Raw genomic sequence first — 17,211 nt, forward strand, 5'->3', positions numbered from 1 at the left:
AATTTTTTTCCCATTTCCAGTACATGATATGGTAAAACCAGTGAGGTTGTTTAAAAGTACAACTCGTCCACAAAAAATAAGCCCTCACACGGCCATATTGACCAAAAAATAAAAAAGTTCTTGCTCTGGGAAGAAGAGGAGCAAAAAACAAGCATGCAAGAACGGAGAATCCCAAGGTGGTGAAGGGGTTAAAGGGCGGTGATCCTGGAGAGTCTGGCGGCTTTAGGCCAATATGGGAGAAGAACAGCAGAAGAAAGATCCAAGGAGCAAAAGCTTTTTCCACATCTGAAAATAAAAGCATTAGTGGGATCATGGCGGCTCCGGATCAGAACATGGTGTCGGCCATGTCTGCATGGTGCCCATCGAGCACACGGCCCATTTATTCCGGATCATGGCGGCTCCGGATCAGAACATGGTGTCGGCCATGTCTGCATGGTGCCCATCGAGCAGACGGCCCATTTATTCCGGATCATGGCGGCTCCGGATCAGAACATGGTGTCGGCCATGTCTGCATGGTGCCCATCGAGCAGACGGCCCATTTATTCCGGATCATGGCGGCTCCAGATCAGAACATGGTGTCGGCCATGTCTGCATGGTGCCCATCGAGCAGACGGCCCATTTATTCCGGATCATGGCGGCTCCGGATCAGAACATGGTGTCGGCCATGTCTGCATGGTGTCCATCGAGCACACGGCCCATTTATTCCGGAGCACCGGAGCAATGACAAGGAATGTGATGGGAGATGTGTGCGGCTATCTGCGGTTATCTCCAGGGAATGTCTGATGGACGTGGTCCTCTCCTCCAGGACTTCTATCATCTCACATATGGGAGTCCTGAGAAAGGTCAGCTCCATCGTGACTAGTGAGGGGGCTGTGGATGGGGGTCTCTCTTCATTTACTTCTATGGAAGATCCAGAAACAGCTGCAGTGTAAAGCATGAGTAAGGAGATGACGAGCCTGGGATCTGACTGGATCACACAGAGCCTGCGTGACGCGCCCCTGGGCCTGTGTCGCGCTGCGTTGCGCACGCGGGAGCTTACCCGGAGCCGGATCTCTTTAGGGTTGTAGTCTCGTGGCGGTGATCCGGTCCGTGCCCAGGGAGTCAGACTAAGTGGCGCTGTATTAGCGGTAGATGTTGGACGACTACGCCACCCGTTGAGTACAGCTAAGGAGCTGCTGCTGCAGGGCAGACCGCTGAGGCCGGTGGTAGGATTGTGCAGCGTGATAGTATCACCCCCAACGGGAGGGGTATGGCCTCAGGGCAGCCGACGTGAATGATGGGGGTAGCAGGAACCACTCGGAGACGGTACGGTGTAGTTCAGGGTCTTTACTGGTGACAAAGATAGACCCTCCCAGAGTACTGGCTAGCGATTGGGGCCTGGTCAGTCCTTGAGCAGATGGGATCTCCCCTGGCCAGGCGGAGTTGTAGGCCTCCCAAACTAACGATACTCTTCCGGCTACCTTGCTAGAAGCGGGTATAAGTAGCCCACGTCCCTGAGTGTACCGTGTGGTGCTCACCCGTATGGCCGGTGACTCGGGGCCTTCTAGTAGCTTCCGCTCCACGACGGCGGTGCTGGTCCCACGCGTGTGACCATGCCTTCGGGTTTCTGGGCCAGAGGACCTGCAATCCCCTGCCGGTTGGTTTCTGCTGCTGGATAGGAGTTAGTCCCCACAGCCTCGGACTCCGGGTCCGGTGATAACTTCTCAGTCAGGGCGAGCTCTGCAGCTGCCAGCCCCTGACTCCTTGTAGCACTGCTCCCACAGAGCTCCTGATGTTCTTTTCCTATATCTGCTTCTCTGTCTCTACTTCTTCTCTACTCACTAACCCTGCCTCAGCCCTAGGTTTATATAGGGGAAGTTCTTCCCCTCCCAGGACTGGGCAGGAGGTGTGGCATGCATAGGATCCCTGACCAAGAGACCTCCCACCTGCTCTCAGACATAACATTGCTGTTACTGTGGAAACCAGACCCCTGGGGTGCCACATTCCCCCCTAGTGAAATTTAGTACTCCGGGACTAAACATATTTTTAGAAAAACATAACAAGGTATAAACAATAATAATACAATAAGAAAAACACATAAAGATGGTTACGGCGTGTCCGCAACCGGGTGCAGTTTTGAAGAAAAGCAAGGTGTCCATTTCACCAAAACAGGGAGACGTAACCAGGTAGGGGTCTGTCCTGCCCCGAGTCCTTAACAGTCTTTAGTCCATTCCTAGGTTACGCTCCAACCAATTGTACAAGGATTCCCGGTAAATCCACCAAGGACTCCTAAAAATAACTAGAAACACATAATTATTTACAAGTAACAAGAAAAACAGGTAACCATAAATAAAACAACTTATACACTTCAAATCCTCCAACGTGCGGGTAACTGGCCTCTAGTGGCCCTAGTGGACCTACGGAGCTGACTGTCTAGCCCCGAACTACAGGGTGTAGGAACTGTCAAGGGTAAACTGGGCAGCTGTCCACGGGCCCTTTGGCTCACTAGAGGCATGGCAGGTTCACTATAAGCAGAGGGTTGATCCTCCTGGTCTGCTGGTGTGGGGTCTTCTGCCTCCTGGACCGGCTGTTCTTCCAGCTCTACCTGTTGCTCCGTAGGTGCTTGGGATGCTGGTTGGAGGAAGGTGAGTACGGGTACCACAACTGCACCATTGACTTGAGTCCAAGACCGAGGGAAGTCTCCGAGCACAGTACTAACCATATCTTCCCTTTCCTCTACAGGTCGAGGGTCTTCTTGTTCCTCTTCAGGGTTCCGTAGCTGTTCGGGACACTTCTTCAGGTGATCCCGGGATACAATGGTTGTGGCTTCCCCTCCGTCTTTACTGATGGTACAGACCTTTGGGTTGTCGTGGCTTGAGGGCAGTACGATGTACGGGTCCTTCTCCCACTGGTCGTCCAACTTGTGGAGCCGCCTTTTCCTCTTCAAGACCTGCTCTCCGGGTACCAGGGGAACAGCGGGAGCATACTGGTTGTAAGTTTTCTCTTGTCTTTCCCTAGCTTGACAGAGACTTCGCTCCACGCTCTCCTGTACTTTCCGGTACTGCTGCTGCCTCTCTGTGTCCCAGTCTGCTTCTGGTGAAGTGTCCTCGTGTGTCAGGACTCCCATCTCCAGGTCAACAGGTAGCTTACCAGGTCTTGCCCTCATCAGGTAAGCCGGGGTACAGTTGGTGGAACCTACCGGGATGTGGTTGTATAGGTCCACTAGTTCGGGCAGCCTCTCAGGCCACAGACTGCATTCTTCCAGGGGCAATGTTTTCAGAAGATCTATCACCACCTGGTTCATTTTCTCACAAAGTCCATTAGTTTGCGGATGATAGGGTGTCGTCCTTATCTTCCGGCAGCCATACAGAGTGCAGAATTCTTGGAAGACCTCCGCTTCAAAGGCAGGTCCCTGGTCTGTCAACACTTGGTCCGGGTACCCGTGTGGACGGCAGAAATGCTGCTGGAAGGCTCTAGCTGCTGTTCGAGCGGTTAAGTCCTTGACGGGGACGACAACCAAGAACCGGGAGTAGTGATCCACGATGGTTAGTGCGTAGACGTAGCCACTTCTGCTTGGGGTCAGTTTTACATGATCCAAGGCTACCAGTTCCAACGGCTGCCGGGTGACGATGGACTGCAGGGGAGTCTTCTGGCTGGCACGGTCCTTCCTTCTTAGGTTGCACGGGCCACAGTCTCTGCACCACCTCTCGATGGTTCCCCTCATGCCTACCCAGTGGAACCGCCCGCGCAGCAGGAACTCCAGCTTCTTCCATCCGAAGTGTCCAGCCCCGTCGTGGTATGCCTCCATCACCACGGCTGCGTCTCTTCGTGGCACCACTACTTGCCAGATTAGTTCATGCGTCCGGGAGTTAACCATTCGGCGGCACAACTTCCCCTTATAAAGGAACAGTCGACTCTTCTCAGCCCACAGTTGCTTGGCTTCCTCCGGAGCGTCTGGGTCAAGGCGAGCCTTTGGCCGAGTCAGCATCTCCTTCACCAGTCGGACGGCAGGGTCACTGTCTTGCGTTTCCTCCCAGTTGTAGTGAGGCAAGGGGTTAAACGTAGCGGCTTGCTTACTCCTTACCCGATGGGAATACTGGATAGTCTCATGACGGTGGAACACGGGGAGTTCGACTTCTTCCAGTCCCTCTGGATCTTCTCCTACGTCCGGTAGGTTTGGCATCCTGGACAGGGCGTCCGCGTTGGTATTGGAGCGTCCTGCCCGGTATTTGATTGTGAACTCGTAGTTGGACAGATGGGCCATCCATCTCTGCTCTAGGGCACCGAGTCTTGCCGTGTCTAGGTGTGTCAACGGGTTGTTATCCGTGTACACGGTGAACCGGGAAGAAGCGAGGTAGTGCTTAAAGCGTTCGGTGACTGCCCACACCACTGCCAGGAACTCTAGCTTAAATGAGCTGTAATTCTCAGGGTTTCTCTCGGTGGGTCGCAGTTTTCGGCTGGCGTAAGCGATTACTCGTTCTTTCCCCTGCTGGATCTGGGACAGCACGGATCCTAGCCCGATGTTACTGGCGTCGGTGTAGAGGATAAAGGGCTGGCTGTAATCAGGGTACGCCAGGATTTCATCCCCCGTGAGGGCCATCTTCAGCTGGCGGAAGGACTCTTCTTCTAACTTCTCCCATCTGAAGGGTGGCTTCTGGTTCTTGGCCTTCCGGGACTGGCCTATCAGGAGGTCCTGCATAGGAGCTGCCTTTTTGGTGAAACCGGGGATGAATCTGCGGTAATAGCCTACGAACCCGAGGAACTGCCGCACTTCCTTTACACTGGAGGGACTTGGCCATTCCTTAATTGCGGTGATCTTATCAGGGTCGGGAGCCACTCCATCAGCGCTCACCACGTGTCCCAGGTACTGCACCTTTGGTTTCAGGAGGTGACACTTGGAGGGTTTCACCTTTAGGCCGTAGCTTGCCAGAGCTTCGAACACTTCCGCCAGGTGTTTCAGGTGGTCCTCATACGTCTTGGAATATACGATGACATCGTCCAGGTACAGCAGGACCGTCTCAAAGTTTCTGTGGCCCAGACAGCACTCCATTAATCGTTGGAAGGTTCCTGGTGCGTTGCAGAGTCCGAACGGCATGCAGGTAAACTCGCTAAGTCCCATCGGGGTGGTGAATGCGGTCTTCTCCCGGTCCGCCTCTGCTACAGGAACCTGCCAGTACCCACTAGTGAGATCCAAGGTAGAGAAGAAGTTAGCAGATCTTAAAGCAGCCAAAGACTCCTCTATCCTTGGTAAGGGGTACGCATCCTTGTGTGTGATACGGTTGATTTTCCGGTAATCTACACACATCCTCATGGTGTTGTCTTTCTTTTTGACTAAGACTAGTGGAGCTGCCCAGGGGCTACAGCTATCCCTGATCACCCCAGCCTCCTTCATGTCTCTAAGCATCCCCTTGGCGTGTTGGTAGTGTGCAGGGGGTACGGGTCGATACCTCTCTTTTATGGGAGGATGGTCTCCCGTGGGGATGTGGTGTTCTACCCCCTTGACTCGCCCGAAGTCTAACGGGTGTTTACTAAACACTCTCTCGTACTCTTGAACCACCCGATAGACTCCCTGTTTCTGGTGTGAGGGAGTGGAGTCAGTACCCAAATGTAGTTGCTGACACCAGTCCTCCATTGTTTTCTGAGAGCCGTTACCTTCCTCCGGGGAAGATGGAGGCAAGGGTTCTACGGACTGTATGGAATCTTGATTGATGGTATACAATTTGGCTAGCGTGGCATACCGGGGCAGGTACACTTCCCTCTTCCCGATATTTATTATGCGAACGGGCACCCTCCCATGGCGTACATTGACCACCCCCCGTGCTGTCAAAATGGTGGGCCTACTGTCTGAGTAAACTGGTTCTACCATTGCCTGGTAATCTCTACCTCTCAGACCAATAGCTGCCCGGCACCAAATCATCATTTCACTTTTCGGGGGCATGGCAATAGGGAAAGGGTCACACATTCGCACGCTACCAATCTCACCACCGGAGAGTTCTAGCTGTTGCCGTCGCATCAGTGCCCGGATCTCTTTCTGGAGCACTCGCTGCTGGCCGGAGCTGGCGTTCTTGGCAACCTGCTGTAAAAGGAAAATCACCTCTGCAAGACAATTTTCAATTACATTAGTTCCTAGAGTTATCTTTGGGTGACTCTCGTGTTTGTCAATGTCTACAATGATCAGTCCCTGTGCTGCCAGTTCGACTCTACCAATTTTAATGGTCACCTCTTTAAATCCAATCTGTGGCACGGGCTAACCATTGCTGGCGATGATACTCAAGTCGTCGTCAGGGTAGCGGGTGATATCCGAGTCATTCCAGTACTGCTTGAAGAGCACGTACGGGATGGTGGTGACCTGTGACCCGGTGTCCAGTAGGGCACTCATAGGAATGCCATCCAGTACCACGGGTAAGACTGGACGTCCTCCCACATATTTGTCGCGCCAGTTCGATGGGCCTGGTGATCTTTTTCCTGGGGGTTGGCCCTCTACCCCAGGTTGTGCCAGTTTAAAGGACAGTACCTTGCCATATGTCCGGGTTGATTGCAGCGGCGGCAGATGGGTCGTCCGTCCTCGTTGTATCGGTCGCTGGGTCTTCCTCTGGCCGGTGGGGTCCTCCTTGGTCGACGGCACGGGATGTCCTCCGGTCCGGATGCCAGCTGGATCTTCCCTGGAGTGGAAACCTGTAAAGACTGCACAGTTCAGGTTAGCGCAGCAACGCTTTTAGCTAGCTCTTGGACCTGATGGTGCAGGTCTGGAGCCGGGTCATTGTTCAAAGCCTGCGCACCAGCTCCCACAGGCCCTGCCGACAAGGGCGCCGCCTCCTGGTGGTAAGTGGTAGTGGGGCGTCTGGGGGTCACAACGCCACCTGGTGCCAGTTCTCGAAGCACCCGGATGGCTCTGTCCTTGAACTGTGCAAATCCCAGATGAGGGTCCTGTAAGGCCATTGCCCGCAACTGGGTTCGGTGGGCATTGCAATATAAACCCTCTATAAATTGTTCAGTCAACAGCCTGTCCTCGTCTCCCACGCCGTCAGGGTCGGTCTGCTTAATGGCTCTCAGGGCCTCTTGTAGGTTCAGGGCATAGTCCCTTATACTCTCATGTGCCCGCTGTTTGCACCCGTAGAATCTAAGCTTGATCTCGGCTGAGGTGCGGGTATCAAAGGTGTCCCTCAGCCGGGTTAGTATCCCTGCGACAGTCCTCCCCCCAAGGTGGCCAGGACTTTACCTCCCTTTGGGCTGCCCCGGTTAATTGGGCCACCAGGATGCTCACTTTTTGCTCCTCTGTGAGGGGGTACACCTGGAAGAGGCTATCCAGCTTTTCTCTAAAGTCATGCAGGGTATGTGACTCCCCTGAGTACTGGGGTAGCCAGGCTGCCCCCGGGATATAGGGCATGGTGAAAGGCATGACCGCAACAGCGGTGGCGCTGGCGGGGGTTGAAGCGGTGAAGCTCTCCTCCGTATCCGACATCCTTCTCCCCCCTAGTGGACCGTGGCCTACCTTGCGATGATCCTCTTCCGTAGGCCGCGGCTCCGCAGTGGATCGTCAGGGTTGAGGACCTTCCGTCGCGCTCCTGTGACGTCGGCGTCTGCTGGGCTCCTTCCAGGACCTTACGCAACGTCCGGACGTGAGGCAGGGCTTCAGTTCTCGCGCGCTTTCGGAGTCCACGCCCCTCTTCTTCCCGCGCGGCGTCCTCAAGATGGCGTCCAATGGCGGGAAAACTCCACGTATGGCGGGAAGAAGGCCGAAGATGGCGCCGGATGGCGGGAAAACTCCACCGATGGCGGGAAGGAAGCGGAAGATGGCGCCGGATGGCGGGAATCTTCACCACAGGTAAGTTTGAACAGTCTTTTTCAGGCACGCAGTACCCGGTGGTTGCGGGCACGAAATCCTGCCGACTACGCCAAAAGTTGACGCGCCCCTGGGCCTGTGTCGCGCTGCGTTGCACACGCGGGAGCTTACCCGGAGCCGGATCTCTTTAGGGTTGTAGTCTCGTGGCGGTGATCCGGTCCGTGCCCAGGGAGTCAGACTAAGTGGCGCTGTATTAGCGGTAGATGTTGGACGACTACGCCACCCGTTGAGTACAGCTAAGGAGCTGCTGCTGCAGGGCAGACCGCTGAGGCCGGTGGTAGGATTGTGCAGCGTGATAGTATCACCCCCAACGGGAGGGGTATGGCCTCAGGGCAGCCGACGTGGATGATGGGGGTAGCAGGAACCACTCGGAGACGGTACGGTGTAGTTCAGGGTCTTTACTGGTGACAAAGATAGACCCTCCCGGAGTACTGGCTAGCGATTGGGGCCTGGTCAGTCCTTGAGCAGATGGGATCTCCCCTGGCCAGGCGGAGTTGTAGGCCTCCCAAACTAACGATACTCTTCCGGCTACCTTGCTAGAGGCGGGTATAAGTAGCCCACGTCCCTGAGTGTACCGTGTGGTGCTCACCCGTATGGCCGGTGACTCGGGGCCTTCTAGTAGCTTCCGCTCCACGACGGCGGTGCTGGTCCCACGCGTGTGACCATGCCTTCGGGTTTCTGGGCCAGAGGACCTGCAATCCCCTGCTGGTCGGTTTCTGCTGCTGGATAGGAGTTAGTCCCCACAGCCTCGGACTCCGGGTACGGTGATAACTTCTCAGTCAGGGCGAGCTCTGCAGCTGCCAGCCCCTGACTCCTTGTAGCACTGCTCCCACAGAGCTCCTGATGTTCTTTTCCTATATCTGCTTCTCTGTCTCTACTTCTTCTCTACTCACTAACCCTGCCTCAGCCCTAGGTTTATATAGGGGAAGTTCTTCCCCTCCCAGGACTGGGCAGGAGGTGTGGCATGCATAGGATCCCTGACCAAGAGACCTCCCACCTGCTCTCAGACATAACATTGCTGTTACTGTGGAAACCAGACCCCTGGGGTGCCACATGCGCACCATGGTGGGGGTCCAGGGGGTCCAGACCTGGTTGGTGTCATCCCAGGAGTCCTCTCTGCATTGTCAGCAAACGACTGCCCCAAAGATAATCCTCGGCCATCCTGACCGGAGCTCTGGCGCCCCCTCTTTTCTAGGGAGGACACTGCATACATCAATCATTTTTTTTGTTTTGGTGGTGTGGTAGATCGCTCACTAGGCTGCACACGGAGGTAGACACAGGTACACCGTCTCTTTAAATCTTTGGTTGATTTATTGTAGGGCTGCATAAACTAACCTTTAGGCCATAAAAATAAACACAGTCCGCTGGGCAAAACAGGAGAACAAAGCAAAAATGGTGACACCTAGAACACAGTCCTTGGAGTAGCAGGGATTCACCTGCTGAGAGTTCAGCAACTCCACATGGTCCCTCCTGGAGCGAACGTCTCCAGACACTGACCTCTGAATGCCTCAGCTGGCTGAGTATTTAAACCTCCCACAGACCACCCCCTGGGGAGGAGATATGGAGAACAACCTCCCACCCACTCTATGGTTGTTCTTATAAAAACACAATGGAGACTTAACCCCTCCTTGCACATAATATGCTGGAGGAAACTTAACAGTTTCAATTCACTTACGCCCATAGCCTCAGGGAAACATGTCTCCCCTCCACCACTTTACCAGTGACTCTGTCACATATCCCCCTCCCCTGCCCAAAGCCGGGTGTTTTGGCACCTTCACTTGCTAAACAGGGGAGTCTGGACAGGGCGTCTGAATTTCCATGTAGTTTCCCGGGCCTGTGCTCCACATGAAAATTAAAGTCTTGGAGTGCTAGAAACCACCTAGTCACCCGGGCATTCTTCCCCTTCCTTTCTCTCATCCATCTCAGGGGTGCATGGTCTGGCACTAGCCTGAACTTTCAGCCTAACAGGTAGTATCTTAGTGTCTCAATGGCCCATTTGATGGTCAGGCACTCCTTCTCTACGATGGCATAGTTCTTTTCACAGGAGGACAGTTTCCTACTCAGGAACAGGACTGGATGTTCATCGCCATCTATTTCCTGTGACAACATAACTCCCAAACCGACCGCAGAGGAGTCAGTCTGAACTATGAACTCCTTAGAGAAGTCAGGCGTGACTAAGACCGGCTGTCCACATAGGTCGAGCTTCAACTCCTGGAATGCCATCTCCGCTTCAGAAGACCATTTTGCCATCGATGTCTTCGTGCCCTTAAGAAGATCAGTCAGGGGAGCGGCTATCATGGCGAAATTTGGAATAAATCGCCGATAATAGCCCACAATTCAGAGAAATGCACGAACTTGCTTCTTGGAGTTCGGTTGCGGACAGTTTTGGATAGCCTCCACCTTCTTTACTTGCGGCTTTATTTCACCCCTTCCGACGATGTAGCCCAAGTACTTGGCCTCTTCCTTCCCGATGGCGCACTTCTTTGGGTTTATCGTAAACCCTGCCTTCCTTAGCGCATCCAGTACCGCCTGGACCTTCTGTAAATTACTTTCCCAATCCGGGCTGAATATTACGATGTCATCCAGGTAAGCTGCGGCGTACTTCTTGTGAGAGGCTAGTATCCGGTCCATGGCCCTCTGGAAGGTAGCTGGGGCTCCCTGCAGACCGAATGGCATCCTGGTGTACTGGAAGCACCCGTCAGGAGTAGAGAAGGCTGTCTTCTCCTTGGCACTTGGGGACAAGAGAATCTGCCAGTACCCTTTCATTAGGTCCAGGGTGGTGATATATCTGGCTGACCCTAGCCTCTCAATAAGCTCATCGACAGGGGGCATCGGATACGCGTCAAATTTTGATACTTCATTCAGCTTCCGGTAGTCATTACAGAACCGCCATTCTCCATCCGGCTTCGGCACCAGGACAATGGGGCTGAACCAGCCGCTTTCTGACTCCTTGATGACGCCGAGGCTCAACATTCTCCTCACCTCTTTGGAGATCACCTCGGGACGGGCTTCCGGAATCCGATACGGCCTTTGATTCACCCTCACATGTGGCTCTGTCAAGATTTCGTGTTCAACCACATGCAAACAACCTGGCAGCTCTGAAAACAGGTCACGGTTCCGCTGAAGCAGCTCTCAGCACTGTTGCTTCTGAGCCGGTGACAGTGTCTCTGCCACTGTGACATCCACGATACGGGCTTCAGGCTGGGCCTCCAGGCACGTAGCCACCACCGGCTCCCTGTCTCGCCAAGGTTTGAGCAGGTTAACGTGATATACCTGTTACGGATTTCTTCTTCCTGGTTGGTGGAGCTTGTAGTTGACGTCACTCAACTTTTCGACCACCTCATATGGCCCTTGCCACTTAGCCAGTAATTTACTCTCCACTGTTGGGATCGACACCAACACCCGGTCTCCAGGGCTGAACTGTCTCAGTCTCGCCGATCGATTGTAGACTCTTGCCTGGGCCTCTTGGGCTTGAAGGAGGCTCTCTCTTATAATCGGCATCACCCTCGCGATCTGGTCTTGCATCTGGGCCACATGCTCCATGACACTCCGGTGGGGTGTCACCTCGGCTTCCCAGGTCTCCTTCGCAATGTCCAGCAGTCCCCGAGGGTGCCGCCCGTAAAGCAGCTCGAAGGGCGAAAACCCTGTAAAGGCCTGGGGAACTTCCCTAATGGAGAATAGCAAGTAGGGAAGTGGGCAATCCCAGTCTCGGCCATCCTTCTCCACGACCTTTTTTAGTATAGACTTTAGGGTCTTGTTGAATCTCTCAACCAGGCCGTCCGTCTACGGATGGTACACAGACGTCCGGAGTTGGGTAATTTGCAGAGCTTTACACAACTCCCTCATCACTCACGACATGAACGGAGTCCCTTTGTCTGTCAGGATCTCCTTTGGCAGGCCTGTTCGGGAGAAAATAGACTAGTTCATGTGCTATACTCCGGGCAGAGGAGTTTCTCAATGGTACCGCCTCCAGGTATCATGTGGCGTAGTCCAGCACCACCAGAATGTATTGGTGAGCCCTGGCGGACTTAACTAAGGGCCCTACCAGGTCCATAGCAATGCAGTCAAATGGAACCTCTATAATGGGTAATGGGACCAGGAGACTACGGAAGTGGGACACAGGAGCAGTTAGCTGGCACGTGGGACAGGACCGACAGTAATTAACAACCTCCCGGTGATAGCCAGGCCAGTAAAACCTCTGAAGGACCCGCTCTTGGGTTTTGTCTATGCCCAGATTCCCCCCAAGACATGAGAATGGGCTAGGTCTAGCACCCTACGCCTATAGGGTCCTGGTACCAACAGCTGTTCTAACACTTCCCCTCTCTGTTTAGTGACCCGATATAGCAATCCTCATTGACTGCAAAATAAGGAAACCTGGTGTTAGCCCCCGGCTCTTGGGCAACCCCATTTATTACAGTCACATTGTTCCATGCACCTTTTAATGTAAGGTCCTCGATTTGAGCAGTCCCAAAATTACCCCCAGAAACCCCCAATTCTGAAATCTCATCCTCATGGGTCACGGTCTCGTCCTCATCGCCAGCAAGGACACACATAGGAAACTCTTCCGCCTCTGACTGCAAAGAGGATTCTTCATGGACGAACCGGCTCTTACCTGAGTTAGTGGGTTCCCACGACTTTCCCCACAAATGCCAGAACAGTCTGAAGTCCCGCCCTATTATTATGGGGTGCAGCTGGCCCTCCACCACCCCAACCTCATGGGTCTCAGTCCCACACTTAGTTTTTATTGTTACTTGGGCGATGAGGCAGTCCTTGGAGTCCCCGTGGATACAGCGGACACCCACATGCTTTCCTGGGACCAACTGTTGGGGAAGTGTGGCTTTTACCAGGGTCACCAAACTCCGAGTCCAAGAGTCCTGACACCAGTACCCCATTTATGGTCACTGGACATGACTGTGGCCCCTCACCGGGCTGATAATCCACACTGCAGGCGGGATAAGCATAGTATGAGCAGCGTCTTCCTACGCTGCAGGCCATCTGCTCAGAGGACATAGGACACCTTGCGGCTATGTGTCCAGTATTGCGACACCTTCAGCAGATCATGTCTTTCCCAGTGGCCTTTGGCAGCCCCTCAGCAACTCCTGGGGACCTCGGACTCCCCGCAGTCATGGCTCTACTCCCCGTCTTTTGGGACTCTGGCTCCCCCTGAGTACCCCAGTATGGAGATGCAGCACCACCTAGCTTTCTTAGGGACCTTTCGACCACCTGGTATCTTTCTACTAGGCCGACCAGGTCATCCGTAATCCGAAGGTCTCCCTGGGCAACCCAGGTCTGCATCAGCCTAGGAAGGGAGTGCACAGATCTGTCCATGACAACCCGCTCAACCATCTGGGCTGGGGTGGAGGACTCTGACTGCAACCACTTCTGCACAAGATGGAGGAGATCGAACATTTGGGAGCGAGGTGGTTTATCACCGCAATACGCCCAGTGGTGGACCCTTTGGGCTCCTACCGAAATAGTCACTCCAGCACGTGCCAGTATCTCAGTTTTGAGTTTAATATACTCCTGGGCATCCTGCAAGGCCAGGTCGTAATAAGCCTTTTGGGGCTCACCAGTCAGATACGGGGCCAGCACCTCCGACCACTGCTCCGGTGGAAGCCTCTCCCGCTCTGCCACCCGCTCAAACACAGTCAAAAATGCCCCCATATCATCCTCCGGGGTCATTTTTTGCATAGCTTGCGTTACTGCTTTTTGGATGCTCGAGTCATCACCTGGAGTTGGGGGAGGGGGTGTTGGCCTCGCACGAACCACCTTTGCGAGCAATTCCATCTGCTGCTGCTGCATCTGCTGTTGTTGGAGCTGGACCTGTTGGTTCTGCTGCTGTTGTCGGAGCTGGACCTGTTGGTTCTGCTGCTGTTGTCGGAGCTGGTCTTGTTGGTGTTACTGCTGTTGGTGAATCTGTTGCAATAATAGCTTGCTTGTCTTCTGCTGAGCTTTCACCAGGTCCTTAATCAGGTCCTCCATGATGTCTGTTGTCGTTTCCTGTGGATCATGCCCGCATTTCTACCGCCACCTGTGGTAGATCGCTCACTCGGCTGCACATGGAGGTAGACACAGGTACGCCGTCTCTTTAAATCTTTGGTTGATTTATTGTAATGCTGTGACGCGCCCCCTGGGCCGTGGGGTACTCGGCAGCCGGGCCTCTGGTTGCTGGGGGATATCACGGTGGCTGGCCCGGTCCGTGACCCAGGGCGGTCAGTCAAAAGGGGAAATATATATAGGGGATTTGGGAAAGTCCGTGACGCCACCTGTGGAATGCGGCTAAGGGGTGCCGCCGCTGTGGAGCAGTCCTCTGGAGCTGGTGTTACGGCAGCAGGGATGGTGTGGCTCTCCACAGGTAGAGCTAACTCCAGGGCAGCGTGGGGTGTAATGGATGGTGCAGGGGAGAGATGGCAGGACGGTCCTGGAGGAAAGACAGACACTCACACAGGGGTAAGCTTCAGTACCTTAACTGGTGATGCTGCAGGCATGGTCCAGGGTACTCCAGGTGAAGGGCACACTTTTGGACTCTCCCCAGTGAGCGGGTATAGGGCATCCTGATCCGTGGCTTTACTCTCTAAGCTTCTGGCCTGCCTGGAACTAAGCCTAGCTTGGTTACTGTCTCTCCTTGCACCTGCTGACCTGGTGGTAGGGGCTTCTCTTTGGAGATCACTCTCCCTGGACGCTGGGGCCTCCGTGACTCCTAGCCCTGGTACTACAATCAGCATTTGGTGAACCTGGGACCTGTAGTTCTCCAGGGGTTCCGGTGGTTCCTACTGGGTATAAATAGTCCCTGTAGGCGCGGATCGGGTGTCCGGTATATATATCGGGGTGAGTCTGGTATGCTCCTCTGCCCCCTTGTTACTTCTTCCTTCTCCTCTCGCCTTCGACCACACTCAGGCCCTCACTACGCTTCCACACATGCTGTAGGCCTTGGCTCGCCTAAGCACAGCAGCCAGCTTGCTGCTCTCTTCACTGCTCTCTGAGCATCAGTACGCTCTCAGCTCACTCTGAGCTCTGTTCCTCTCTGTCTCTAAGCAGGAACTCCACTGAGCTGCCTGGCTCCACCCTCCCTATATATATCCCTAACGGGCTCCCTCTGCTGGTCTGAGGTGGTAGGATGGAGATGTGTGAATGTGTGAGGGCCTCTTGTGGAGAAGTCCATCCATGCACCCTTCTGGGTTCTGTGGCACCAATGCGCAGCAGAGCGCCACATTCCCCCCTAGTAAAACTCAGTACTCTTGGACTGAAGCATTTTTCAAAAGCAGGTTAACAATAACATTTCTTCCCTTTACGGGAGGCACTTTGCTTAAACGTTACAGATAACAAAACGTAATAAATAACAAATATATGTACAATGGTTAGAGTTTTTGAGCAATTCTCAGTTAGTCCCCTAACAGGGTGTCCATTTCACTGCAAAGTACATGGTAGCTTGTGGGACCTGTCCATAAACCCTCCACGTAGGCCCTGGGCATGGCTGCAGGGCATAGGTGATCCGGAGTTGGACCACGTCTTCCGCCACGCCAAACAGGTTTTTGTTCAGTGGTTACCTAAGGGGCACTCCAGGGAGTTCAATATGTACAAATAAACAGTTTTTGGGCTGCACACAGTCCTCAGCCACAGAGTCCTTTATATATATACCTTTACGGGTAACTAAATGCATCAAGAAAAGTGTCCATGTCACCTAAATTGTCCATTGTAAGGCAAAAATAAGTCAATACATACAGTACATGAAAATTACGCAAGAATAACATACCCCAAAGGGCAACTATTTATACTGTCAGAGTTTCTCTTTCTACTCTCTGTATCTGACAGGGGTCTGACCTTGCGTGCTACGTGTTGACCTACATAGTACTGGGATGCGTGTGGTACTGGTGTTTGTACTACCTCCCATTCTGTCAGTTCTAGGTGTGGAGGGACTGCAAGACTGCCTTAACCTCTGTACGGGACTGGCAAGTGCGTCCTTCTCCAGGGAGGAACCTTCCTGGGTTATTAGTTCTTTGATACGGCTGACAACCGGGTTGCTGTCCTGGGTCTCCTTCCAGCTGTGGTGAGGCAAAGGGTTTAACGTCTTACCGCGATGCCTCCTGGAGGCTCGTTGCTCGTGGACCATTCCATTACGGTGGAAGGCGGGTAGCTCAATCTCCTCCAGGTCACCCACTTCTTCTTCAGTGTCCGACTGGTGAGGCATCCTGGACAGGGCATCGGCATTGGCATTCTTGCGGCCTGCCCGGTACTTAATGGTGAACTGGTAGTTTGACAGCCGAGCCATCCATCGTTGTTCCATGGCTCCTAACTTGGCTGTTTCTAGATGAGTCAAGGGGTTATTATTAGAGATGAGCGTTGTTCTACTCGAACTGTTCGCCAATCTCAAATTCAAGCTGTTTTGGGCGGTGTTCGAGCCGTTCGGCGAACACGAACAATTTGAGAAAAATTCGGCTGTTCGAGGTTATGTTCGATAACTGTTCGTGCACCAAAATCATAACTGGATTTTTTCTCAGTAATGATGAAAATTAATGTTAATACGCAGTTTGAGTGTACAGCGGGGCGGGGGGAGGGGCAGGGGATGGATCTCTGCAGGAACAATGAAGATCTCCATTTTTTTTTCTCTTTCCCGCATTTACAGTGGGGAGGTGCAATCTGTCAGCCTATCAGCAGCGCACACACGGAGCGAAGTGCTTTTTTTCACACAAGCAAGGGCATGTGTCATTGGCAGTGTATGTCACATGTCCTTGCCCTATAAGACCAAGCCATTTTCCCCGTCGCCACCATTTTCTCACTGCTGCAGCTGCGTGTTAGACGGCACCGCTGTTGCTGTGTGCGCTATACCTTGTTAATTTCAAGCCAATTTTCGCACAAATCTACAGATAGCTTGGGAGTAGGGAATAGTTGTGATTGCAGTCCTTTTAAGGACTAGGTTACATCAGTTCCTATCACTTTTTGCCAGGCAGGTCTGTGCCAGTGCTGTGCAAGTTTTTTTCACAGCATTTGGCTGAATCTAGCAAAGCTAATCCTTTTTGGCCTATTGCAGAGTGTGTTAGTCAGTGGAGTAGCCTATCTGTGTTGCAAGATATACCACCTGTGTATAGAATACCAATTTTTTTACTGCACCTAGTGAAGTAAAATCTTTTGGGCATAGCATCATTCTATTAGTCCATCTATACTGACCTCCATCAGGTTGCAAATTGAATATAATTTTTTTCTGCATCTAGCTCTGAAAAAATATTGGGCTTCTAGCTGTGTGTGGGACTTGTTGTATTAGTCCATCTATACTGATCTCCATCAGGTTGCAAACTGAATATATTTTTTTCTGCATCTACCTCTGAAAAAATATTGGACTTCTAGCTGTGTGTGGGACTTGTTCTATTAATCCATCTATACAGACCTCCATC

The sequence above is a fragment of the Phyllobates terribilis genome, unplaced genomic scaffold, assembly GCF_046119375.1.
Source record: "Phyllobates terribilis strain yellow unplaced genomic scaffold, ASM4611937v1 Scaffold_7__3_contigs__length_470593459, whole genome shotgun sequence".
In the NCBI taxonomy this organism is placed as follows: domain Eukaryota; kingdom Metazoa; phylum Chordata; class Amphibia; order Anura; family Dendrobatidae; genus Phyllobates; species Phyllobates terribilis.